At 41.2% G+C, this 26,462-nt stretch overlaps 1 long non-coding RNA gene across 1 annotated transcript; it reads right to left on the bottom strand.

Annotated features, from left to right (window-relative positions):
- On the bottom strand, positions 1–25,844 carry LOC144492271 (uncharacterized). The gene is made up of 3 exons (XR_013497571.1): positions 25,671–25,844; positions 9,462–9,545; positions 1–1,431 (listed from the first exon to the last, which is right to left on the bottom strand). It is a non-coding gene; the product is annotated as an uncharacterized LOC144492271 (long non-coding RNA).
- Positions 25,845–26,462: the final 618 nt, after the last annotated feature.

Here is a 26,462-nt window from a genome sequence, read left to right as displayed (position 1 = left end):
AAAGTAATAAATGACATTTATTAAACAAAGTAATAATTACCCCTGTGACACATTCAGTGTTGAAAGAAGCACAATTAATAGTTGACATTTTCACAACAGATAGCGCTCACACAAAGGGCGGAATTTTGCATTCCCCCGTCATGGGAATCGTAGCAGGCGGGACAGGACTATGCAAAGGTCCGTTGACCTCGGGCAGGATTTTCCAGTCTTGGGGTGAGTGCAGCCAGAAAATACCACCCAAAGACTACAAATTTTGGTAAAGCTGACTGTGAGTTTGATTCATGTATTCCAGGCTGCACTGATGCCTGCTACATTGTCAAAGGAGTTGCCTTTTCGATGAGATGTAAAACAGTTCACCTGTGTAAATTGGTGCAAAAAGTTCAATCACAATATTTGAAAAAGACTAGGGCATTCTCCAATGTCCTGGAAACTATTTAACCAATAGCAACAAATCGAGTTAACTGCGCATTCACCTTGTTTGCTATTTGAACAAAGAACAAAGAACAGTACAGCACAGGAACAGGCCCTTTGACCCACCAGGTCTGTGCCGACAAAGATGGCTCTCTAATCTAATATTTTCTTGCCTCCACATGGTCCATGTCCCTTTATTCCCTGCCTATCCTTGTATCTATCCAGATGCCTCTTTAATGTTTTTATAGAATCTGCTTCCACCACCTCCTCCGGCAGCGCGTTCCAGGCATTCACCATTCTCTGTGTGAAAAACTTGCCCCTTGCACCTCTTTTAAACTTTCCCCTTCCCACTTTCAACCTATGCCCCCGAGTAATTGATCCTTCGACCCTGGGAAAAAGACTCTGACTATGCACTCTATCCAAGCCTGTCATAATCTTGTAAACCTCTATCAGGTTCCTCCTCATTCTCCGATGCTCCAATGAAAACAATCCAAGCTTTTTCACCGTTTCTTCATAATCCATATCCTCCAAACCAGGCAACATTCCGGTAAATCTCTTCTGACCCTTTCCAATGCATCAACATCTTTCAGGTAATGTGGCATCGGAATTGTACACAATACTCCAAATGTGGCCTAACCAAAGTCTTACACAGCTGCAACATGATTTTCTAATTCCTGTACTCAACTGATGAAGGCCAGCATGCCATACACCTTCTTGACCACCTTGTCCACCTGAGTTGCCACCTTCAGGGAACTGCGAATCTGCACGCCTAGATCCCTTTGTATGCTAATATTTCTAAGGGCTCTACCATTTATTGTATGCTTGCCTTCTGCAATAGACCTTCCAAATTGCGTCACCTCACATTTGTCTGGGTTAAATTCCATCTGCCATCTTTTGGCCCAGGTCTTCCAGGTTTGTGGCATCTTCTGTGCAAATTGGCTTCTTCCACATTTATTTGCAGAATGGCAGTAATTTCACTTCAAAAGTTAATTCATTGGAGGTAAATTGTTTTGCAGCATTCTGAGGACACAATAAAGAAGTACATAAAGCAGATTCATTCTTTTTGAATCCTGTCTACACCATGAATGCAAAGGACAATTTGGCCAATGACTAGCTAAGAGTTCACGGCCTTCACAAACCTTGAGATTGACTAAGTTGATGAAAGATGTATGGGCAATACTGTGTAAAGGTCAGGGATCAAATATTCAATATTTCTAACACTTTTGCATTTTATTCACCCTTGGCAGGGCAATAATGAATGAACTTAATATTCCATGTACCAGCTGATGGAGATTGACTATATTTTGGGAACTTCCAACTAAAATTGTGAGGGAAAGCAGGATGCGTAAAAAACAGATTAGCCAAAATCTTCCATCCTCATTTGCCGCTCGAATTTTCCAGTGCCGCTGAAGGCGAATGGAATTTTGGCTGGAACACCAAATTTTCCATTCTCGCTCTCAACGGGTTCCATCACAGATGAGACTGGAGAATCCCACCCACTCTTTTTCTAATGGATGAATAACAATTTAATTTTTAAAATGCTTTTATTCATTCACAGAAAGCCAGCATTTATTGCCTTTTAGAAAGGCTTCTTGACTCAACCCATTCCATTCCATGTGGTGAAAGTGCTGTCACAGTGCTGTCAGTTTTTATGCAGCTGGTCCAGTTATATTTCTGGTCAATAGTATCTCCCAGTAATGTTGATGATGGGGGAATTCAATGTTGAATCATTATTGAGCCATTGAATGTCAAGAAGAGGTGGGCTGTCTTAAGTAGAATTGCCATTGGCAGGTACTTTCGTGATGTGAATGTTACTTGCCACTTGTCAGCGAGTAACTTGGATGTTGAAACTCTTAACAGGAAGACTTGCTGGGAAGGAAGTTGCGTTCATATATTGAAAAGATACCACAATGATACAGAATGTCTTAAGAAGGTTTCAGCAAAATGCACAATTATAAATAATTCTCCCAAAGATAATTTCTGCTCTGGATTAAATAAGTCAAAGATTGTTGCAATAGAATTGAAGATACGCCATTTTTTTCTGACCTCAATCAGATTTCTAATATATTTACATAACTAATCCAGAACCAAAGTTGTTTCAGATTTTTGCCTAGAGACTTTCTACATCTGTTAAAATGAAAGCATTTATGTTGAAAAAATATCTGCTGGGTATGGAAGTGCTCAGTATTTTCAAAGAAAGAAGTTGCAGCTTGCAAACAATGAATGAAACAGAAGGAAGAAAGTCAAATAAATGTGACATGATGCTGTTAAGTGTAAGTTAAGCCTTTTACACAGGTCTGATCCTATGTACATCATATGGTATCCATTGTGATCTGAAGAAATTCCTAAGGAAATGAAGTCATATAATATTGGAACTAATAGTCTGATTACATATTTTTACCATTTCAGCATACAAATGCTTTGCGGCAAACATTCTCTGAACAAATTAGGCCGAAATGCGTCTTTCAAAAACTTTTCTGACTCTTGCTTACAAAAGCTTCACCAATGTTTCAGAGACATCAGCCACCATTTCATTATACAGTCCTGTCAAACTCCTCCACTTTGCTGTGTCTCACCCTACCTTTAAGAGACTTAGCAAAACAGATCCCTTTTGCCATGATTTTGGCCGTCTCCCCTAATTCTTATTTCCCAAGTGCCATCTGTTGCTTCTCTATGAGTTAGCTTTGAACATTGATTCCATAATCAGTCCTGACTTGCTCTGAACCTAGATCTTAGAGGTGAAAGGAGAGTGTGCAGAGGTTTACGGCCCCTCCTGCTGGCAGGACTTTGAAATGGCCACCCACTTTTCACGGCCCCATCGTGATGGTGCAATAAAATTCCACCCCTTATCACGCATGTCCTTTAGAAATCAGAAAATATGATTAATAAATCCAAATTTAAACTCAAGTAAAAATATGTACCTCCTTAAAAATGGAATGAATGCAGCACGCTGCGTGATTCTAATCATTATACCCAAAGCATTTTTTTGATTTGGACTATCTACCTTGATGAATCACGATGTGAACTGCTTTTCAATAGCACAATACTAACAGTCGTTTAGCTGCTATGAATCGTGAAGATTCTTTATAACTTTGTCCTCATTTTTCTTCTATCTGATGTATATCAGTACACCACGACATCACAGCTGAGTTTCCAAATATTTTCCTGAAAATTTCCATCTATATTGTTTTCAATATTTCTATTTGCTTGTTGGGTTGTTGACATTTGGATCCTATGCGACTTTGTAAAAGTTATTACCGTAGGTTGCTTAACCCTATTTACTTTTGGAAAGGTTTTCTCCGGCTTGTTTGTCAATAGATTCGCCTCTGAATTAGTCTGACTGCATAGAGTAGAGGTAATTAATTTGGAAATTTCAAAATTTACAAGCGGCTAATTAGAAAAACTATGTTCTGGATTTACTAGATTGCTTTTTGCATTCTTATCAGAAAATCACATATTTATACATTAAAGTTAATTTATTTATTGTCACAAGTAGGCTTACATCAAGACAAAATGAAGTTAATGTGAAAATCCCCTGGTCACCACACTCCAGCGCCTGTTCGGGTACACTGAGGGAGAATTTAGCATGGACAATGCACCTAATCAGCACATCTTTTGGACTGTGGGAGGAAACCCACACAGACACAGGGAGAATGTGTAGACTCTGCACAGTGACCCAAGCCAAGAATATGAACCTGGGTCCCAGGCGCTGTGAGGGAGCAGTGCTAATCACTGTGCTACTGTGCCACTCTCAGCTAGCACACCAATTGTTTATTGATGGCATAGTCTGTTAATAGAAACTTAAAATGTACTTTAAATATTCTCTTTTATTGACATTCCTTTCAGTAGCTTCATTTCCGAACAGTTGTTATGGTGAATTACTTGAGTGCTAACGAAAGATGCGTTTGTTGTAATATGCCTTTAAGGGATATCAGCATTAGCTTGTTAGTAGGGAAATGAGCCATGTGACCCAGTCTTAGTTTCACTTTTCTTTTGAGCAGAGCATGCAAACAGCTCTGATAATATCAGGTTTGTATAGCTATGTTTTCAAAAAATTAGTCTTAATAAGTGAACCCACAATATATTTACCTAATTACTTAAGAGTGATTGGTGACTATTATCTCATTATAGAACTCATGATGCTCACCGGTGGTCAGGCAGGTGACAGCAAGATTAAGTATAGGGACGATATGGTGAACAGCCTTAGATCGTGCTACATGGCAATGTTTTGGTCAGCATCAGAAAATGTTGAACATGCATTATGTTGACTGTAATGAAAAGGTCTGAAGACACATCACCAAGATAGTACTTAAATAAAGATCTGGTAATCAGACGGATCCCCCGTGGTGAGATTGAAATGCATAGCCTATCAGTTCAGTGAGTCAGCAGGGTGAGAGCACCAGCACCGGGTTAGCTCAGTCAGGTACAGTGAGCAACCAGGGTGTGGGCCAGATCGATAGCGAGCGAGGTAGACTCAAGCAAAAAAAACATGCAACTTCATGGCGGAGCTTTGGAAAATTGCAGGAAAGCAGCTGCAGTGACACTCATCCCAGATCTTACAGCAGATGGAAGGTAAAAGGGATATTGTTGAAATGTCCACAAAACTCCCCAGTTTGAATTGGCATGCAGATGTCCTACTATCCAAATTCAAAATGTTTAGACAACATACGGAGCCATGGTTCCTTGGTTCCTAGGCTTATGAACCAGACAAGCGAGCCATTAAAAAAAAATTCAAAATGAAGGTCTACACATCTGGATTGACAGAAGAGCTAAAGTTTTCCCAAAAGATATGGGCCGGAATTTTCTGGCCATTCACGTCTCGCCACCACTGCAAGCGAGGATGGAGAATTTGGCGCTCAGCCAAATCTCTGTTCACTGCAGTGGGACCTGAGAATCCCACTGGATTGTATGGTCAGAAAATTTTGGCCATGGACTACATTGGAAGTCATGATGTAGAGATGGCCATTGGAAGGCCAGGTTGAGCTTGCATGTTCATTGACTTGAGTTCATGTCACTGTGACAACAGTCTACAGAATCCATAGACCACTCTGTCAGCAGAGGAAAGGGTACATACTGTGATTTTCCAAATGCAAAGCTAGCAGACAGATAAATACATGTATTCACAGACATGTGCAGGACCCATAATCCAGGAGTCCATATTCAATCAATCCACCAGGGTGTCACAGATGTTTGACACCATGGAAACTGAAGACCCAGAGATTATGGCCAGTATTTTACGACCTCGCTCGGGCGAGGCTCATAAACCTGATTTCAGGGCAGGCGTGGCGGTAAAATTCTGGCTTATAAGTCTACTAGCATATTGTGACCTCAGACTCGTAACAGTCCATGGAATCAGTCAGACATTTCAAGGCAAATCAATGTCTGAAACTATTCTTAAAATGACCTGATGCTGAAATGTCCAGAATGCTTCAACAAAATTGGCAGTTTCAAGGGAGCTGTAGCATTAAGCTTGCAGGAGAAGGCAAGTCCGTGAATTGATCTGGTACATTTGGTGCAATGGAAATGCCAGTAGTTACAATAAAAAATGGCAAAAGATTCTACACTACAGAATCTGTGGAAAACCATAATTGAAGGATGGCCTGATTCAATCCAATACATCCACAAATACGTGAGACTATTTTGGCCTTATCAGGATGAGCTAGGCATCTCCTGTGAAGTCATTTTTGAAGGCAAGTATTCACCACACTGGAGTCTTTGTTACCTGATATTCTTCAACAACCTCATCACTCACACATGGGCAGAGATCAGATGAGAAGATTCTCAAGAGAGACAGGCTATTGGCTGAGTATGAACAATGATATTGAAGTCATGAGGCATGTTAAGAACATATTTCAAGCCAACACAAAGTACCATTGATTTCACATAAAGTTCCTATTCATACTTGATCCAAAATCACATTCAACTTCTTTCATGTCCATGGCACTGCATTGACTGCTTTATCATATAGTCCATCATTCGACTGTTGCACCAAGTGTTGCGCGCACTCGTGCTACTTTCAATGTATTTGGTGTGTGTAGAGAAATCATTGGCAAACCATTTCAGGATATGTGTGAGAAGTTGAATATCAATCACACTACTTCTTCACCTCATTACCAGGCCTAGTTCTAACAGGTGAGCTGAATGAATGATTTGCATTGTGAGATCCTTAAATCTCAAATATTAATAAACCAAGCAGGATCTATACATTGCAATGTTACATCTGAGAGTGATATCTTTAAGTGTGACCATTCCATCGCTGGCATCACTTGTGTTTGGCAGAGCAGTGCATGTCAATTTAGCCACTCTTACCTATTATGTGTAGGTTAGGGGGAATAAATATGTGGGATTACGGAAGTAGAGTCTGGGTAAGATGCTAGAGAGCCAGTGCAGACTCAATGGGCCAAATGGCCTGCTTCTGCACTGTGGGGATTCTATGATTCTGTGACTCTATGATTATACTCTCTCAGAAACTGCGGAGCAGCTTTTAAAATTGCAAGGGAAGATGACCAATGTGCACAATCTGGTTCATTAAGTCCTTTAGGGAAAGAAACCTCCTGTTCTTACCTGGTTTGGCCTACATTTGACTCTAAAGCCACAGCAACGTGGTTGACTCTCAGCTGCCCTTGGGCAACCAGGGATGGGCAATAAATGCTGGCCAGCCAGCAACTCCCATCTCCCCTGAATGAATAAAAGAAAAATTAAAGCATAGTTCCAGAATTCCCAATTTTACAGTTGGGACAACATCCAGGATCCCACAGAGGTACATGGCAACCAGCCAAGGGCTCAAGGATTTGTTTAGAACCAAGGTCCAATGCAGCATAACATACAAAGGCACAATGATGAAGTGTAACTGAGGAAAAATCAGGTCTTTCCTGCTCCTTGACCATCATGCAGCCCTACTGCATCTAGGATAAGATCCCACATGCAAGCCGGAGCAACAACCAATGATAACAATCCTATAGATCATTGTGAGCAGTTTAAGAAACCTCAAGACAAAATTATCATTACAAAGCCTGGGCTTACCAGCAGGTTATATCTATGCTTTAGACACTCATAGATTCATCACTTTTACGCACATACATAATGGTAACTAAACAAGCCAAACATGAACATGTATTGCAAGTAGTTATACGTTGGATTAAGGGAAAAGTGTGGGGGATGGTAATCTTACATAATAATTAAATAATGACAGTGTCATCTCAAATCCTAGACGCAATTGTGGCGTTATTCTTCAGTGAGATTGATAATTCAAAGGCTATTTTAGACTAGCACTGTAAATACCAATAAATGTACAAAGCATTAAAATGATCATTGAATTCACGGTATCTTAATAATTATAGAAAAGGAATTAATTGAAGTTTGTTTCACATTGAACTTTCTTCAGATGTTCATTTCCAGTTCTTAATGACTCACAGAATTTCCAAACTCCAAAGTTTTCATTGTTTTAATAGTATTTCTTGATATCAGAAATTATACACTTTTATTTTATTTTTAAAAGTCTTAAAAGACTAGCAAACTAGAAGGGGGGATGTTGTGATATTCCTTTAAGGGATATCAGCATGACATCACTAGTAGGGAAATGTGTCATGTGCTCCAGTCTTAATGTTACTTTTGCTTTTAGTAGAGCACACACAGTTCTTCAAGCTTTGTACCCATGTACACTCTTGTGTGCCTAGTCTTTGTACGTGAACCTACAGCTGGTTTACCCAATTCCTTATGAGTGACTGGTGACTACTATATCATTCTAACAGCATGACAATGCATTGATCATTATTGATAATCAAAGGTCCCTGATTCATGTACAAAAATGAATGGTGGGAAGAAAAGTTGTGTTATGTGTTTGTGTGTTAAGACTGTTTAACAATGTTATTACCCCTTCTAGTTTGCTAGCCTTTTAAGATTTATAAAAATAAATAAAAGTGTATGATTTTTGATATCAAGAAATACTATTAAAACTATGAAAACTTTGGAGTTTGGAAATTCTGTGAGTCATTAAGAACTGGAAGTGAAGGTCTGAAGAAAGTTCAATGTGAAACGAACTTCAATTAATTCCTTTTCTATAATTAGAAAGATACCATGAATTCAATGAACATTTTAATGCTTTGTGCATTTATTGATACTTACAGCGCTAGTCTAAAATAGTCTTTGAATTATCAGCCTCACTGAATAATAACCCCACATTTGTGTCTAGGATTTGAGATTACACTGTCATTATTTAATTATTATGTAATCGGTTTTTAATTGCCACCCTGTTGAGCGGTCACATCATTTGTCACTCCATGGAATCACTCCACCATCCATTTAAATAAGTCCCACTATATTTTGTTCAATTATGAAAACATTGGCCAAGTCTTATAGTTACTAGAAGAAATTCATGCAAATATACAGCCTACTGATTCCTGACAGTGGCTTATGAGCAGGTATACCATTCAGATGCCAACTTGCGACAGGATAAGCAACATTTGACCAAGTTTTATGGAATGATGTGGAGATGCCGGCATTGGACTGGGGTGGGCTCAGTAAGAAGTCTCACAACACCAGGTTAAAGTCCAACAAGTTTATTTGGTATCATGCGCTTTCAGAGCACTGCTCCTTCATCACGTGAGTGTTATGGAACTCATGATAATGCAGTCCCATTGGGCTGGGCTGATTGTGATTGATTGCAACACTAATAAACTTAACCCCTGTTGCCCATTCAGACAATAGCAAGGGACATGCATCCCCTATGCATATGCCAAGCAGTGATGTCCCCTCATCTCTATGCCACTTGCTGTGTGGATACAGCATAATGTTCATTTACACCTTACACAGTTATAGGCAAGAGGTTCAAATTTGCGAATTCACCCACTCATTTCCTGGATGATGCAGAGATGTCTGTGCTTATGATGCGTGATACACATATTATAAATACAAACTTTAAAGGATTTAGATCCAGATGATCCTTTGAAGAAGATGATTTTTGAAAATACTGCTGCTGAAATGGGAATCATGAGTGTGATTAGGGACAGATGTCAAGAAAAAGAGGCAGGATATTGGATCAATCTTATTACCTGCATATGTTATCATGGCTGACAGAACCGTAAGGGAATTGGACACACTAATACTTCCTCCGATTCTTGGTAACCACCCATCTTCTGCAGCAAAAACATACAAAACAAATACAAACATTAATCTTAACTCAAATCAAATTATTTAAAATTTTATGTATGCTTCAACTTAATGTTCCTACTTTTGTAACTTTGTTACGTGACTGACATTTCTGAGCTGGCATTCAGTCAAGTAGACTTTTGTCTTTAATGTACCTGTAACATCTTTATTTCATAGAATACTGACTTTCTATTTTTTTAAATTATTTATATTTTCTATCTTATGTAGGTAATAGTATTTTCCATAAATGTCTAATGCTGTTCGGTAACACTTTTAAGGACTTTAGGGTTGAAGATCTTTTATTGTCAAGCTATTGGAACAATAGTTTGTGAATCCATTAATGTTTGACCTATATTTGGGTATACCTAAAGATTGTAGGTGTGTGCGTGTATGTGTATGTGTATATCTTAAAATCATCTAACAATTGATACAACAAATTATGACGGCATTAACATTTGACCTACATTTATATATACATATAGATTGAGCATATGCATTTATAAAATATATCTTGCATTCATATATATTTGACTGCAAGCACAGAGTATTAAAACACACCTTAAAGGCATTGGCTGTATAATATCACTTAGTCCTGCAGCCTTTTCTGACAGTCTACCAAGATGACAGGAAGGAAAGCAGACAGTAGGCAAGACAACAAAGGAATGAAACAGTGTCTTACTAACTATAATACTTCCTGAAAACATGTTATTGATGTATGTGCAAAATCTAAAAGACACTTTACAAATGCATCCAAAACATTCCCCGGTGCCTACTCAAATGTAGACTTTTAAGAATTTATCCCAAAAGGGAAAGTAAAATAGCTTCCGCACATGTTGTTGCACATTGCAATCTGATGAGAAATTTTAGTTTAGAGACATTTTGTTTAACTTGTGATACCACTGTAGTGTCAAGTAATGTAAGATCAAATAGAGGTGCAATGATTACCAAAGCTTCTAGTTGTAAAAAAAAATTCTCTTTTTTATAGTTCATTGAATTGACATTGTCTGATTTTTGTATGTTTTTGACTTGTTTCCCTGTGCCTTTTCAGCATTTGTTTTGTCTTCTACCTAATGTCAATGTTTGGGAGTTCTTTTCTATTCCATTTGTTAAAACATTCTTTTCTCAGTTACGTATTTGGCCTGAGCTGCCATATCATGTACCTCATTGCCAAGAATTAGGCTTGTTCACACATAATGCTCAGGCCTCCATCATGCAGTATTGAGTTCATTTTTCAAAAAAATTGTGTTAAGGAATGAGATTTGTACAAGGACATTGGTACAACAATATGCAGTCCGCTTGGAGTACACCAGGATAGGGAGAATAGGGCATAGGTAACGTAGAACAGGATTTGCTGCTGGAAGGGGGAGGAGAAGGGCTTTCAGCATGTGTACTCAGAGATCAATTCTCCGATTTGGACCTCAGCAAAGTATAGTGTGTTAGACATCTCTGCTTCACAAAAGAGGCCCTCACTGAAATTAGTTAGGATGGTGGCATTGCAAGTGGCTGTGAAGGTGACTGTGACCATGAACATCTTTGCATTTTGCTCCTTCCATACTGGAACATGCAATATTTCTAACATCTCCCAGTTTTCAATCCAAAGTTGCATAAGGGAGGTCACTGGGTCACTGTATTCCAAGAGAACTCAATGCTATTCTTTCTATCTACCAGTAAGAAGCAGATAGAGCGAGCATACAGCTTTGCTAGCATTGCAGATTGCAGGGTAGCATGGAGGCCTACACATCACTTTGTGGGCGCTGCACACTGATTCTAAGATGTAATGTAATTGAAAGGGATTCTACTCCTTCAGGTTCCAGCTGCTGTTTGGAAATGCGCATCATGCAGGTCACTGCCTGGTATCCTGGCAGTGGTCATGAGCATGATAAGTTAAAATCTGTATGTAATATGACATGCTTTCATCCATAAATTTGGTTTGTGATGTTTATTTTACAACAGTTATTATGTGACCAAGCAACGGTCAGTAAAGGGGGAAGGTGTGGGAATTTGGTGAGCTCCCACTGCAAACCAACGGGTGACTATTAGGTGGCAAGAGCTATCGACTGACCAAAGGCTCATGAGTCTGGTGTGCAATCCTCTCACAAAATGTGAGACAGCAGAACAATGCTACTGCTGCCTGGGCTGCTCTGGAGTTTGTGTCTTTATATGTCCTGTTTGTGAACAGAACTCCCACTCATCTGACGAAGGAGCAGCGCTCCGAAAGCTAGTGGTATTTGCTACCAAATAAACCTGTTGGACTTTAACCTGGTGTTGTTAGACTCCTTACTGTGTTTACCCCAGTCCAACGCCAGCATCTCCACATCATGACTGCTCTGGAGTAGCCATGCAGTATTTGACAGAGCCAGGGTCAAGATTCATGCTGTGCAACTTCTCCACCGTGAAGACATAGCATTTGCCTTCAGATCTACAGTGATCAATTTAGCAGGAGGATGAGGAGAGAGAGGAGGAAGAAGAAGGGGCAGAGGAAAGGAGGAGGGAGCCGATGCAGTCCCATTGGGCTGGGCTGATTGTGATTGATTGCAACACTAATAAACTTAACCCCAATTGCCCATTCAGCAACATTTCCACACCTTCCCCCTTTACTGACGATCCCTTGGCCACAATTCAAAAATAATAACTGTTACAAAGTCAACATTACAAACGAAATTTATGATGTAATTATGTCAACTTACCATGCTTGTGTATTTCCTTACTGTCTTCCATGTGTGTGCATCTGTCCTACTGCTCCTATAGAGTGCTACCCCAGGGGGGTGACCGTAAAGACAGAGGCAAAATGTTAGTTTAGTGTCTCTGTCATCTCTGTGTTCCACATTAATACCTCACCAGTATTGTCCTCTAAAGGACCAACATTTACTTTAGCTATTCTCTTCCTCGTTATATGCTTATAGAAACTTTTGATATCTGTGTTTATGTTTTCTGCTAATTTCCTTTCGTAGTTCATCTTAGCTCTTTTGATTGTATTCTTAGTAGCCTTTTGCTGAACCTGAAAGTTCTCCCAATCCTCCAGCCTGACACTAGCTTTTGCAGTTTGGTATGCCCTAGTCTTTTTCTTTATGTCCTCTTTGACTTCCTTGTCTAGCCATGAAATGTTTTTCTTCCTTTCACAATTCCTCTTCCTCTCAGGAATATACTTAAATCGAGAGGTATTCAATATTTCCCTGAGCATCTGCCATTGTCCCTCAACTGTCCTGCCCTCAATTATTTGTGCCTAGTTTACTTGGGCCAACTCTTTCCTCAAGCCTGTATAATTATCTCTGTAAGAAGTTTAACAACACCAGGTTAAAGTCCAACAGGTTTATTTGGTAGCAAAAGCCACACAAGCTTTCGGAGCTCAAGCTAGTGGCTTTTGCTACCAAATAAACCTGTTGGACTTTAACCTGGTGTTGTTAAACTTCTTACTGTGTGATGCGCGATTAATTCACTCGGGAGGTTGGATCGTACCCGGGAAATAAAGGCTTTTATTAGCAACAAGAATAGAGCATACTGCTTACAATACAATCCCAGACTAAAGGGTCACTAGGAAGTGCAGTGACCTTTATACTCCTATAGGAAGGCGGAGCCAACCGGAGTGTACCACAGAACAATGCCAACAGGTGGAACACCCCAACCCTAACCCCAACAGTGACAAGAGTAACATATGTACAAGTACCCATAGTGATAACCATCTATGGTTCAGTACCCATAGTGGTAACCATCTATGGTTCACCACACTGTGTTTACCCCAGTCCAACGCCAGCATCTCCACATCATAATTATCTCTGCCCAGTGCTAAAACTCTAGTATGGCACTCTGTCTTCTCTCGCTCAATCTGAATATGAAATTCTAGCATGTTGTGATCATACTTTCCAAGAGGGCCTTTAACAACAAGACTATTTATCAATCCTTTTTTCATTTATTTTTCAGGGGCGGCGCAGTGGCACAGTGTTTAGCACTGCTGCCTCACAGCTCCAAGCACCTGGGTTTGATTCCCGGCTTGGGTCACTGTCTGTGTGGAGTTTGCACATTCTCCCCGTGTCTGCGTGGGTTTCCTCCGGGTGCTCCGATTTCCGCCCACAGTCCAAAAATGTGCAGGTTAGGTGCATTAGCCATGCTAAATTGCCTCTTAGTGACACGGGATGTGTAGGTTAGAGGGATCAGCAGGGTAAATATGTGGGGTTACAAGGATAGGACCCAGGTGGGATTGTTGTCAGTGCAGACACAATGGGCCAAATGGCCTCCTCTTGCACTGTAGGGATTTTATGATTATATTCTATGATTACATTATACTAAATCTAAAATAGCCTGCTCCATGGTTGGTTCCATAACATATTGCTCTAAGAAACACTTTATATATACTCTGAAATCTCCTTCAAGGCTACATTGCCAATTTGATTGATCCAGTCAATATGCATGTTAAAATCACCCATGATTACTGCTGTGCCCTTATTATTTCTTGGTTTATTCTATGGGATTCTATTATTCTATGATTATTGGATATGGGAAAATGTGACAAGGAGAATTAGGTAAAATGTTGTCATATTCTTCAATGGTTTCAGCTGTGCTGCTTGCTGTAGTCACAACTGTTCGAATGAAGACAACCACCAACTCCATGGGATCAGGATGTGCAGAAGTGCATGTTCCCTGCTGCTTGGATGCAGCTACCTCTGGTTATGTACCACCTTGACAGGAAAGTGTGCTGGTGAGTTTGATGCAATGTGTTTGGATGATATGTTTGAAGAGCTGGAAGTGCGTGCAAGCTGTGAGCCGAGGATGTGAGACTTGTAGCAGTGCTAAGTGTATGAGGGTGTGTTGAAGCTATTGATGTTAGATATGAGTCGTGATTGATAGGGATTGTTGGTAGATGAGTGAAGGGGATATGCTGCACTAAGCAGCGTGTGAGGCTAGTTGGCAGAATATGGCGTTGGAAAATACATTCACAACTACTTAACTACTCATGTGAGGTCATTGATCTTCCAGTGACACTATATCCAGGTCCTCAAAAGCAGACTCGTATCAGTGAATGCCACAGCTGTCTAGTTCCATTCACTTCACAAAGTTGGCCCAAAAGACCTCCTGGCCCCACTATGGACAGATGAAATCATGTCACCTCCTGCACATAGGCCTGACCCTGCTTTCTGCTATGTCTCTGTTGTGTCATTCTTCTGCCTTTCTCAGGTTAGAATTAGTTGTAGAATAACTCCTAGCTCTTGCTCCAGCTACAAGGCACTTTCCCTTTTAATGTTGCAAGCTGATTTAAGTGGTGCAGACTGGCTTGAACTCATGTTAACGGCCTCTGACAATTTTGTGCCCCTTGCTCAAGTATGCAGTCCATAGATGGCGCATTTAGTGTTGGCTGAAGACTGCCAACCATCATTTAAAGTGGCTGGCAGCTTGAGGTTTGTGGGCAGCTGGCATTGGAAACAACTGGTGCAGCGTAATCCTATATCGCGATCCTAGCACTCGTTTACGAGTACTGTCCAATCTTGTGCCAAGTTTCCAGTACAAATCACAAATATCTCAGTATTACTTAGAGGGTGCATCCAAGTCCAATTCTAATTATTTTCCTGCACCTAATGGTAGCTAAGGTAGGCATTTGTCTGTTTCCATAGCTAGTAATTGCTGGAACAGGTCGCTAGTCTGTTGCCTGAGGCTTATCGCTTGACAGGTGCTACTCTGCATCAAACATGGTTGACCAGGTGTGTCTTACTGCCTGCCATTGACATGTTGGAAGGATCTGTAGGTTGATACCCAACCTGTTTGGCCTTATGAGTGCCCCTTCCTTAGCCATCAAGTCCTGGGTTGGAACTCGAACTTGGAGCTTTTAGCTCAGAGGCAGGGATGGTACCCACTATGCCACAAGATCTCCGCATCTGTGTATATAAGAACCTTAAGGAAAGTAGTATGTAGCTTTATTATCTAAGCTTTCAATTTCAAATCTAAAAAATGGTATGAGCACAATTTCAACTGATATTTTTGTTGTGCTAAACCTATTAAAGAAAATCCAATATACTCGACAAGAAATATATGAAAGTGTATTACAAAATATTTTTTTCTGTGTCAAGCAAGCCCTTGGGCATGTTGAAAAGAAGTCATTGTACAATATCAGATTGCCGACATAGTTCCAGCTCTGCAATTCTGATATTGCGCGACAGCAATCAGCTCTTATTATTGCTTCAGCTTGCTGACCTGTTGGAGAAGCAGACTGATCTATAATGATATTTCAAACCTCCTCTTAAGTAAAAAAAAAGGCAGAATAATGTAATCAAAAGCTTTGAATGGCCAGCAATTTATCGAATACATCACACTCACAGAACAAAATGCATTTAAGAGGGAGTCTTACTGTTAGGAATGGGTTAACAGACCTTTCAATTCAGTCCTAATTTGATGTGAAGTATTCAGTAGAAGTCATTGATATATAAAGGGGCTACAGGTGGCACTGGGTGTTGGTGGAGAATCGTATGCGGAGTTGGATCAAAGAAATAAAGGTAGTTTATTTCTGTGTCTCCTTTACTGAACTGCAACTGGGAGACTCAAACATCTATCCTCTTTGATAATTCTCCATTTAAGTTTGTTTTCAAAAGTTGTGGCATTGAGAAGAATGTCATGTGTTGTGGTGGATGACTAGAAGTTCCAGGTTCAAATCCCAGTCCAGGACTTGATGGCCAAGGAAGGTGGATTCATAACACGGCCCAGCAGGTTGGGTATGAACTTGTAAATCTTTCCAACATACGCCAATGGCAGGCAGTAAGAGTGGGTGAGATTCCTGGTCAGCCATGTGGTGGAACGAAATTGGAGCCCCTGCAGTCAGTATTAATCATTCCAACATTACGACATGTGTGTAAAAGTGTCTGTAGCCACAGCAACTCAAACTGTTTGTTGAGGGTAGTTGGCTGGATGACCATTCTGGTGCCAACAGCATGGGGTTTGATCACTGTTCTGGCTGGTGTGGATTTGGGACCTGCCTCCCTGCCCAGACCTGTCTTTCGGCAAAGAACTGAACCAGTGTCAAGAAATCCTGCTCGACATGAATTAACTTCTTAACAGCATGAAGCTGCCAATGGGTGCTTTATTTTGTGATGCACTGTGGGAGAGATCATGGGGGGAATTCTCCCATCCTGACCATCATGGGAATTGTAGTGTGCAGGGAATGAACCAAGCAAAGGTCCATTGACCTTGGGCAGGATTCTCCAGTTTTGGGGCGAGCTCAGCTGGAGAATCCCAACCCATATTTTTGCATTAAGCTCACTTTCACCACTCGACTGTCCAGACATGGTTTTATTTTCTTCCAAAAAAGTGAGACATAGGGCCCTATTTTACTATTTTGAGCCTAAGTGCCGAATCTGGGCGTCAAATAGATCCGCGTCTGGGATCTCTCCCGCTCTCTTGCCCCTGCAGGGAAGAGTAATCGGTGGCTGGTAGTGTACCAGTGATGGTGTATCCCTTTACACTGTGGAATCGGCTACTGTGGAATCGGCCGGTTCTACTTCATCTTCTTAGCAAGGAATCGCTTCATCCTGAAGGTTCGTGGGATGGCATGGCCACACGTCCACTCCGGCAGGAGGCATCGGCGCAGACTGGCAGCTGACTCCCCCCCTGACCAGAGGATGAGACGTCACACCCCCTCTCATACCCGCCCCCCCACCCCCAGGGGATGATCGGTCACACCCCCTCCCTCCTCCCACCCCCCTCCCGCCCCGACCAGAGGATGACCTGGGTCAGACAGCTGTTGCAGTCTCTGACCCCGCTCTTCGGAAGCTGCAGTGGCGACTTCAGACTTTTATTTTGCAGGTTGGTAACAGCGCGGACGCGGATCGGGCCAGAAGACGGTAAAATGGGATTTGGCGGTAGAGTTGGGCGCGCAGTTCATTAAGTCGATTTAAATGCATGCAAATGCGATTTCGTGCCCGAAGTTTTGGTAAAATCAGGCCCATAATCTAAGTGTTGGGGTTGTACAGGAGTACAGTACCCAAAGCTTAAGTTGTCTACCACAGAAACAGAATCTGATAGTGTGGTGGACACAAACCATGGCTTTCAAAAGGATGTAGGATAATTATCAGAGAGAAAAAGATGAAGAGCTATGAGGGCAGAGCAAGGGAGCGGAATTAACTGAGTTTCTCTGGTAGAAGGCTGGTACAAGCACGATGGACCAAATGGCCTTTTGTGCTGCGACTATTTGATGATCCTATGACCCTAAGTTACTTGAGGCTTCTTGTTAATGGACGACACAAATGTGCCGTCTATTAACAATGTAAACATCTCCTGTTCAGGAAAGGGAATAGATTTGCATTGTTAACATGCACAGAAATGCCAAAAGATCAAATACATTAGGGTGATCTGAGTGCTGACATTCATTATCTTCAAGAGCATAATTTGTGGAAATTAAGTTACAATAACTATGGCAGAAAGCTCTATCAGCAAGAATGGAAAGTGCCTATGTGCAGACAAGGCCTGGGTGAGGTCAACGGTCGTTTATTCGGAAAAGTGACTAATCTAACCTTGTGTCAGTTTCTTAAATACTATGTTCCCGGTCATGGCCACGGCCACAGGATGAACCAAGCACAAGAACAAATACCAAAAACAAGATATGGCGACATATTATGCTAATGATGGATTAGAAGGAGACGGTTTTCTATTGGATAAGAAAGGACAATAAGCTATACTATGATTGGTGGACTATGTATGTAAATTAAGGATTAGAATGTTGCTCGTTTCTCATTTGCTGTAATGAAATATAACTGTAAATTATCTGTATGAATTGACAGAATACCAAACAGTGCATCCCACTGTATGCGTGTTTTCCTTGTGCACAAGTAATAAAGCTTGGAAGTTTAAGCACTCTTGGTGCCATAGTCTTGATTGTACCCAAGTTGACGACAGTTTTAAAAAAAGGTTCAAATTAATGAGGCCATAATTACTGAACCTTTTATGCGAGGTACAAATATTGTATTATTTATCAGCAAGTAGAGAATTAGCCATTGTTTCGAGTTGCTTTTGCCATTAAAGCAGACCCTGATGTTAAAAAAAAGGTGCGATCTTATCTATAGCCACGCTCCCACTGCACCATCTCCAGTGTCTCTATGGCTTTTGTACAAAATGGTGACTAGAATTGTATGAGGTACTTCAGTTGCTGCCTAAACAATGTTTGGTACAAGTTCAGCATAACTTATTTACTTTTCAATTCTATCTCTTTAGCAATGAAGCCCATGCTTTGTTTATTTTTATGGCCTTGTTAGCTTGTGTTGCTACTTTTCATGATCTGTGTATTTGTATTCCCAAGTCCCTTTGCTCCTCAATGCCATTTAAATTCTTATTTTCTAATTAAATGCCACCAGCTTTTTTTTTCTTGTGAAATATTTCTATGCTGAAATTAATTGTTCAATTATATCCTCATTCTGCAAGTTTATTAATATCTTCTTGTAATTTTCTACACTCCTCAGTATTAATTATTGCTCCAACACCCACCTCCACACCTGTATTCAGGTTTACTCTGAAAATTTAGAAATGTTGTAATTACTTCTCAACTCTAACTTATTAATATAATTTGTGAACAACAGTGGTCCCAGCACTGATCCTTGTGGAACACTGCTTTCCACCTTATACAGTACCGTCTGAATAACTATCCTTTATTCATACTCTCTGCTTTCTGTCTTGTAGTCAACCAGCAGTCCATTCTGCTATCTATTCCCTGACCTTGCATTCTCTAATCTTATTCATTAATTTATTGTGTACTAACTTATCAAAGGTTTTTGAAAATCCAAATAAGTTCATAGAAATCATAGAAACCCTACAGTGCAGAAAGAGGCCATTTGGCCCATCGAGTCTGCACTGACCACAATCCCACCCAGGCCCTACCCCCATATCCCTACATATTTACCCACATCCCTCTAACCTACACATCTCAGGACACTAAGGGACAATTTTAGCATGGCCAATCAACCTAACCCGCACATCTTTGGACTGTGGGAGGAAACCAGAGCACCCGGAGGAAACCCACGCAGACACGAGGAGAATGTGCAAACTCCACACAGACAGTGACCCAAGCCGGGAATTGAACCCAGGTCCCTGGAGCTGTGAAGCAGCAATGCTAACCACTGTGCTACCAGGCCGTCCCTTACATCTACTACTTTACCCTTATCTGCTCTCTGTTACCTATTCAAAAAATTCACCAACGTTGGTCAGGCAAGTGTTTCCCTTTTACAATCCATGCCACATTTTCATTATTAAATTTTTGATTTCTAGCTGGTCTTTTATTTTCTCTTTTAGTCAGGACTCCATTATTTTTCCTTCCACTGATCAACCGATTGATAAAAGAAAGGCTGGCATTTATGTCGCATTTTTCTTGACCACCAGACATCTCAAAGCACTCTCCAGCCCAAAGAAATAAACTTGAAGTATATTCACTGTTACAATGGAGGAAATGTGATAGCCAATCATGCACAGTGAACACCCACAAACAGCAATGCGATAATGACCCAATAGTCTGTCTTTTTGATGTTGATTGAGGGATAAATACCAGAACACTAAGAATATCTCCCCTGCTTTAGTTCAAAATAATGCCAGGCGATCTTTCACATCTACCTGAGTAAGCAAATGAGCTTATCAATTTGACATCTCATGGTTGTCCAGTTTCACTGCCCTCTATGCTGAGGATGCAGACCTTGTTAATAAGCATCTTAGTTTGCTGGTCAGTTTTGTACCCGATCTGTTTGGGCTAAAATTAGGGGCTGTCTTTTCGATTTCTGTGAAGCACTGGAGTGTCAGCCTTGATGATTATGTTGAGAAGCTGGATAGTGGAACTTGAACCCAGACCCTCTGAGTTCGGACAAGTATGCTACTAACTGAGCCACACCCTGCACATGTTCTGTTCCTTCACTGACTAAAGTATAATGTCAGCTATCGACTAGTCTTCTGGCACAACACTTTTCTCGAATGATTTATTAAACATCTCCCTTAGAGGCTAGCCACTAACAGTTTTAGACATAGACATAGACATAGAACAGTACAGCACAGAACAGGCCCTTCGGCCCACGATGTTGTGCCGAGCTTTATCTGAAACCAAGATCAAGCTATCCCACTCCCTATCATCCTGGTGTGCTCCATGTGCCTATCCAATAACCGCTTAAATGTTCCTAAAGTGTCTGACTCCACTATCACTGCAGGCAGTCCATTCCACACCCCAACCACTCTGCGTAAAGAACCTACCTCTGATATCCTTCCTGTATCTCCCACCACGAACCCTATAGTTATGCCCCCTTGTAATAGCTCCATCCACCCGAGGAAATAGTCTTTGAACGTTCACTCTATCTATCCCCTTCATCATTTTATAAACCTCTATTAAGTCTCCCCTCAGCCTCCTCCGCTCCAGAGAGAACAGCCCTAGCTCCCTCAACCATTCCTCATAAGACCTACCCTCCAAACCAGGCAGCATCCTGGTAAATCTCCTCTGCACTCTTTCCAGCGCTTCCACATCCTTCTTATAGTGAGGTGACCAGAACTGCACACAATATTCCAAATGTGGTCTCACCAAGGTCCTGTATAGTTGCAGCATAACCCCACGGCTCTTAAACTCCAACCCCCTGTTAATAAAAGCTAACACACTATAGGCCTTCTTCACAGCTCTATCCACTTGACTGGCAACCTTTAGAGATCTGTGGATATGAACCCCAAGATCTCTCTGTTCCTCCACAGTCTTCAGAACCCTACCTTTGACCCTGTAATCCACATTTAAATTAGTCCTACCAAAATGAATCACCTCACATTTATCAGGGTTAAACTCCATTTGCCATTTTTCAGCCCAGCTTTGCATCCTATCTATGTCTCTTTGCAGCCTACAACAGCCCTCCACCTCATCCACTACTCCACCAATCTTGGTGTCATCAGCAAATTTACTGATCCACCCTTCAGCCCCCTCCTCTAAGTCATTAATAAAAATCACAAAGAGCAGAGGACCAAGCACTGATCCCTGCGGCACTCCACTAGCAACCTGCCTCCAATCCGAAAATTTTCCATCCACCACCACCCTCTGTCTTCGATCAGACAGCCAGTTACCTATCCAATCGGCCAACTTTCCTTCTATCCCACACCTCCTCACTTTCATCATAAGCCGACCATGGGGGACCTTATCAAACGCTTTACTAAAATCCATGTATATGACATCAACTGCCCTACCTTCATCAACACATTTAGTTACCTCCTCAAAAAATTCTATCAAATTTGTGAGGCACGACTTGCCCTTCACGAATCCGTGCTGACTATCCCGGATTAATCCGCATCTTTCTAAATGGTCGTAAATCCCATCTCTAAGGACCTTTTCCATCAATTTACCAACCACCGAAGTAAGACTAACCGGTCTATAATTACCAGGGTCATCTCTATTCCCTTTCTTAAACAGAGGAACAACATTCGCCATTCTCCAGTCCTCTGGCACCATCCCCGTGGACAGCGAGGACCCAAAGATCAAAGCCAAAGGCTCTGCAATCTCATCCCTTGCCTCCCAAAGAATCCTAGGATACATTTCATCAGGCCCAGGGGACTTATCGACCTTCAGTTTATTCAAAACTGCCAGGACATCCTCCCTCCGAACATCTATTTCCTCCAGCCTATTAGCCTGTAACACCTTCTCTTCCTCAAAAACATGGCCCCTCTCCTTGGTGAACACTGAAGAAAAGTATTCATTCATCACCTCGCCTATCTCTACTGACTCCATACACAAGTTCCCACTACTGTCCTTGACCAGCCCTAACCTCACCCTGGTCATTCTTTTATTCCTCACATAAGAGTAAAAAGCCTTGGGGTTTTCCTTGATCCGACCCGCCAAGGACTTCTCGTGTCCCCTCCTAGCTCTCCTAAGCCCCTTTTTCAGCTCATTCCTTGCTAACTTGTAACCCTCAATCGAGCCATCTGAACCTTGTTTCCTCACCCCTACATAAGCTTCCCTCTTCCTTTTCACAAGACATTCCACCTCTTTCGTGACACTACTTGTTGACAAGAGTTTGCCACAATGCCATGTGGTTTCAGAAGTTCCAAAGTAAGTGTCAGTCCTTTAAACAAGGTTTTGATCTGACTTATTCTTGTCACATGCATTGGGATACAATGAAAAGTATTGTTTCTTGTGTGCAATACAGATAAAACATACCATTCATAGAGTACATAAAAGAGTTAGAGTACAGTTTTAAAAGCATTTTGAGATCAAGAATGGGATGAAACAGGACTGCGCCTTAGCTCCTACTCTGTTTGGTATCTCTTTTTGTCTTATTAGCCTATGCTTTCCCTGCTGATAGGGAAAGAGTGTACCTTTGGATGGGAATTTCCTCAACTTACCAAGACTGAAAGCCAAGAGTTCAAAACTGGCATCGGAAAGGTAGTTACTAACTTTAACCCACTAACAGATCAGGCATGAAGAAACAACAAACTGACCAGCAAACCAAGATGCTTATCTACAAGGCCTGTAAACTCAGATGACAGTGATGCTTGAACAACCTACCCCTACCAAGAGAAAAGATCCAATGAGTTCCGCCTCCAGTTCCTATGATGCATTCCGGTCATCACATGGAAGGACAAAGTCACCAATGAAGCAATCCTTTCTAGGGGAAAAATGCTAAACATTCTGGTTCCAGTTAAGTAAAGAAGGCATCACTGGATTGAGCAAGTGCACAGGATGGATGATGGCCATATCTCCAAGGATATGATAAAGGGGAGGTAACCCATGCCAAGAGTCCAGCAGTGTACTCAAAATTTTGATTCAAGGATGTTGCCAAAACGAGACATGAATGCCCTCAATGTCAATCATGACAAGTAAGAAACTCTGGCTAACAACCGATGGTGACACTACTTGTTGACAAGAATTTGCCACAATGCCATGTGGTTTCAGAAGTTCCAAAGTAAGTGTCAGTCCTTTAAACAAGGTTTTGATCTGACTTATTATTGTCACATGCATTGGGATACAATGAAAAGTATTGTTTCTTGTGTGCAATACAGATAAAACATACCATTCATAGAGTACATAAAAGAGTTAGAGTACAGTTTTAAAAGCATAGAATCAGAGTAAAAGATAGAATTAGAGGGAATGCTGGGGACAGCTTACAAGAAGTCACCATACTTTGGCACCATCTTGAATTCAGTAGTGTCAGTAGAGATCATCCTACACCACGTGTGGCACTTGTGACAGACTTTGCCTTTCCAGAATCGACTTGTTCAATTATCAAGAGAAATGCAGCAGATTATCTTATCTGAGCTCACCAAAGTTCTGAGGCTACATTCCTGTCATCTCTCACAGATGGGAGAATGCTAATCATCTCTTCCCTAAATTGTTTTAAAATGTGCGGATCCATAATGTGCCTAGACATTTTCACCTCTTTTTAAGTTATATACAGTCATCTCATTTCTAATTTCATCTCCTGGTTGTTGTGTCCACCTGCCCTGTTTCCCTGGCAGATGTTGAAACATAAAGACACATAGTCAAAAACTTGGAAAAAGAAGTAAGTTTCAAAGCGCATATTAAAAGAGGAAGGATTGTCGAAGGTTTAGGAAGGGAATTCCCAAACTTAGAACCCAGGCAGCTGAAGGCAGAGTGATGAAATTTGGGAACGTGCAAGAGGCCTCAATTGGAGGAGCGCAGAAATGCCCGAAGGTGGACCCTGAGACATAGGCTGGGAGAGCACTGAAACATTTATAGAGTGACTTTATGGGCAGGGTTCTCCGGCTGCGCTCTCTCCAAGGTCGGAAAATCCCTCCCAAGGTCAACGGACTTTGTATGGTCCATGCCCCATCTGCTATGATTCTTGTGGTAGGCGGGATCAGAAAATTCCACCCTATATGTCATTTTCAATTGCATCAGTCAGAAAGTTGGAGGAACCCAGCATTCAGGAATCACCCCTGCATGTTAGTGATGTTAATGATTGGCTGGATACCCAGGAGCCCAGCCCGATTTACATCTGGACCTCCAGTTGGATAGGAGTTGGTCCCTGACTATGGCAGCAGCAGGCAAATCTGCATTGGGAATGGGCCATGGTCGGAGTAAGATTGGTGGGGGTCTCAAATTGTGGGACTTGCTGACCCTGGTGGGAATGGTGAAGTTCTGAGGAGTGCAACTTCATGGTAGAAGAAGAGTTTGATGTGGAGATGAGTTTGCCCGACAGGCTGAGTACTTCTAGCATTTTCTGTTGTTATTTCAGATTTCCAACATTCATAGTACTTTTCTTTTACTCTTAAAATGTTGCCACTTGAATAATGTTAAGAAACACAACAAGAAATGTATACATAGCAAACAGTTATCAAGGAGATAAGTGGCTAGATTATCTACTTTATTTAAGATGGTTGAGTGATAGGACACCAGAGGGAGATCCCCTAATCTTCTTTGAATAGTGCCAGGCAATCTTTTACAGCCTGAGAGAGCAGATGAGGCCTTAATTTAACATCTTATCTGAAAGACAGTACCTCTGACAATGCCGTGCTCCCTCAGTAATGCACTGTGGTGATAACCAAGACTAGTTCTGGTGAAAGGCTTGAACTCATCAATCAGAAATGAGAGTGCTATCTCTGACATCCAGCTAACACAAAAGATATTGTTGATATGAAAGGAGAAATTCCAGAGACCAGGTTTGATTCCCGGCTTGGGTCACTGCCTGTTTGGAGTCTGCACATTCTCCCTGTGTCTGCATGGGTTTCCTTCGGGTGCTCCGGTTTCCTCCCACAGTCCGAAAGACTTGCTGGTTAGGTGGATTGGCCACACAAAGTTCTCCCTCACCCGAACAGATGTCAGAGTGTGGCGACTAGGGGATTTTCACAGTAACTTCATTGCAATGTTAATGTGAGCGTACTTGTGACTAATAAATAAACTTTAGAAATTAAAGAATTTCACTTTCAAATCCATGTCACAATTAGTTGATAAATAGAAATAAAATATGCATACATGATTTTTGCCTGCATATTGAGTCTGTCTTCAATTGATGACAGTTTTTGAAATATTGATCAAGCCTAAACTATAAGGCCTGAGAGAGAATTTTAATGAAATTTTACAGTATATTTTTAATAGCTGTAAAACAATATATCTGCTAATGTTTTTTAAATCTTTTGGACTCGATAACTGAGCGGTTATCCAAGAGAAACATAACATTTACCTCAGATCTGCGAGATGTATCAACTGTTTTAATCTCTGGAGTCACGTCTTGACATTTCCTTTTCTCATTGTTGAACTCCCAAGTGTTTTTAAAAGCTCTTAGTAGGAGTAAAACTCTAGCCTCCACGTATGTTTCTTTAACTTGTTTTCTTTATACTGTCATAATCCCTGACCCATGCAGTTCCTTGTAAACATTCCCTGCAGCCTGTCAGAAGGTTTCCGTTAGCAGCAGCTGTCTAAAGGTTAATTTTGCTTTCCTATGACCGATACTTCCTCTGACGCCCCCTCCTCGGTTCTCAGTCAGAAAGGGTACATCACAAACATGTCCCACTGGGCTCATGAATGAGTCCAGGTATTTCAATCAAGTTATATCCCAGAGTTTAACGTTTTTCTTTGCCCTTGATGTTTCAGTAATCTCACAGAAGCACAACAGGACAAAATAGGCAAAAAGAAAGGTTTTCTGTTTTCCCTCATGCTTTTTTTTAATGTCAAGTAAAGTTAAGTGAGATTTAGCTTCTGTCTCAGGGCTGTGGCCTTTTACACTGTAATTACATCAAAGAGGCTGAGCCCCCACAGCCCTGCATGGCGAACCTGCCATTAATCTGAGAACCTATCCAGCCCATAAGTATTAATATGCACTGTTACATTTGGAAACAGATGTTGCAGCGAACACCATAAATTACTGGCCTGTCAGGTGTGAACATCTACTGTGCTTATCATCAGGGTTTTCTCACTCAAATTTGTGTGCCACATTTAGTTTTCTTTGAGCAAAACTAATTGTGATCCAAATTTG

Source organism: Mustelus asterias, chromosome 4, assembly GCF_964213995.1.
Source record: "Mustelus asterias chromosome 4, sMusAst1.hap1.1, whole genome shotgun sequence".
NCBI classification, from domain to species: domain Eukaryota; kingdom Metazoa; phylum Chordata; class Chondrichthyes; order Carcharhiniformes; family Triakidae; genus Mustelus; species Mustelus asterias.
This window is presented reverse-complemented; position numbering and strand designations above follow the sequence as displayed.